This window comes from Ctenocephalides felis, unplaced genomic scaffold (genome assembly GCF_003426905.1).
Source record: "Ctenocephalides felis isolate EL2017-DRISC unplaced genomic scaffold, ASM342690v1 CF-g0.4_SCAFFOLD_00845, whole genome shotgun sequence".
NCBI lineage: Eukaryota > Metazoa > Arthropoda > Insecta > Siphonaptera > Pulicidae > Ctenocephalides > Ctenocephalides felis.
Window position 1 is genome coordinate 76,544,771 of NW_020536999.1, and position 2,570 is coordinate 76,547,340.

Here is a 2,570-nt window from a genome sequence, read left to right on the forward strand (position 1 = left end):
CAAGTCTTAGGCCGAGAATATTAAAATCTAAAATTTGCAAATAAATTAATTTGTGAGCCACTATTAAGAAATGCACGCACATTGTTTTCTGCCATTTGCATTGAAAAAGTAGTTTGAGAATTGGAATGCGTCAAATCAAAATTGCTATGGTTGATGGGGAAAATCTTTTCTTCGACGGTTCTTTGCATATAGAGCAATTACCCTTATATTTGCACTCTGAAATGCCACGTCGCGATGCTAAACGGGAAAAAAAAAAAAAACAAAAATAAGTTACCTACATTTTCAACAACTTGAGGCACTTAAAAGAGCCTAAAAGTCAAAACTGTCTGGGTGTAGTTTGAGTTTAGGTCATTACGATTTTAAAATTTTCCTGAAATTTATAAAAATGTAGGTAGGTTATAGACCTTATAATGGATCTTATATGGACTAAATTATATAGGCATTATAAGGTCTTTAGATAGGTTTTTTCTAGCTTTTTTGTATAGCGAAGGGAATACGTTTACGTATTAAGCAGACGCGAATTGCCTGGATATGTCGGACTCAACAATGTTAATACCGACTAAAACCTCCGATTTTCCCAGGCCTTGTAACCCCCACGGAAACCGCCGTTAGGCATTACTTCGCGGGGAAGTATCTTGCAACTGCTTTTTCTTCTAATACCTAAGATGTCTTACATCATTCTCTCGCTCTTCTTCTCTCAATGTGACGCAGTGCTCAACATACGTACTACTGGCGCTCCAGGCTGCTTTTGATGATAGCATTGCTTCCATTAGTGTTCCTGGTCGAATTCTCTGCTTTAGGATTGTCTTCAGTTCATTCTGCTGTTTACTAAAGCGCGAACACTCAAAGAAAGCATGCTCTGCATCTTCAACTCCTCTGCAAACTGGGCACTTGGGAAAATCATCGTGATAAAGCGATGAGGATAATCCTGAAAGCAGTCCAGACAGCATCTGCGTTAGATAGTAGTTGACCTCTCCATGCCTTCGGTTCAGCCAAATGTCAATCTTAGGTATGAGACGATGTGTTCATCTACCCTTTTCTGCGGCATCCCGCTGTAGTTGCCAACGCCTTACGCTGTTTCGACGATCTGCGTTGGTAAAGGTTTCGTATTTTCTCAGCTAAAACTCTAAGAGGCAAAGTCGCGGCAATGACACATGATTCCCCAAATATTGTGCGAAAGCCGCATATTACTCGTAAGGCACTCAGGCGGTATACAAGACCAACTTTTCTCCACGCTTCTAGGAGCTCTAGTGCATCTGCCCAAATAGGTTCTTCATAAGGTTACCGAGGCACTGATGAAAGTATAAGTCTTCTGATCTGCTTTGGTTCACCGATATTAGGCATTAATCGTGCAAGACAGGAACCCACTACTTAAGCTTTGTCGCTTACTTGTTTTACCTGCTCTTTAAAATTTAGTCAGGCATCATGCATCACTCCTAAATATCGAATATAAGGATGTGATATGATTTTTTGTTCACCGACTTTTAACTTTATATTCTCTGATTTTTCTGCTGGTGACGAATACTGCTTCTGTCTTCTGTTTAGCTAGATGAAGATTAACAGTATTCATCCACCGATTTATTATCTCGAAGGTTACGTTGAACAAATGGCGTATTTAATTTAGATATTTCGCGATGATCACAGTAGCAAATGCCACTAGTTTGGCGCGCCTTGGAATCTTAAGGTACACTTCCGGTGATATTATATTTTTTCGAACTATTCTTTGTGTCGTATATCAGGATTCTATTCGTAAAGTAGCTTGACACCCACCCACCCAAGTACAGGGTCCGACACTCGAAGTGTAACCAATTGCAAAAGCCATAATTCCAGTTTGGAAAATTATTTTTACTCGATTCAAAGTACAAAATGTGTAAAATAATGCAAAATTTAAAAACAATTCAATTTTGCTCGATATGACCACATTTTGCTTTGATTATGGCCTTTAGATGGTCCAAAAATGAATCGCACGCTGCCCAAATGTGACTTGCAGGTATTTTGTCTCACTCGCGGACAACGGTTTTTTTCAGCGCATAGGATTCGCGTCTGGTGAATTCGAGAGCCATTGTGCGGACGTTATTTGCGGAACGTTGTTTTTCAGCCATTCTTGGTTTACTCGAACTTTATGAGACGGTGCCGAGTTTTGTTGAAACGTCCATGGTCTACCACCGAAATGTTTGTTTGCCCATGGCTTCAATGCAACCTTCAGAATTCTTTCCCGATAATATTGCACATTTACCTTGACGCCAGACTCGATAAAAACGATTGGAGATCGCCTATCTGCGATTACAGCGGCCCAAACGGCGGATGCTGCTTCCTGGTGGCCAATCGATGACTCAAATTCTTGCCTGAACGGTTAGTCAAGCAAACCCTATCGTTTTGAGAGTTTACGAATTGCTCAATTGTAAAAATTTTCTCGTCGGAAAACACAATATTCGGAAATTTACCACTTTCGGCAAGGCGAAGCAACTCCTTCGCTCTCTCATGCCTATAAGGCTTGAATTTGAGATGATTTTTTAGAACGCGGCGGATGCCACGGTCAAATATGTTAAGTTCTTTTGCCATTTGATTGG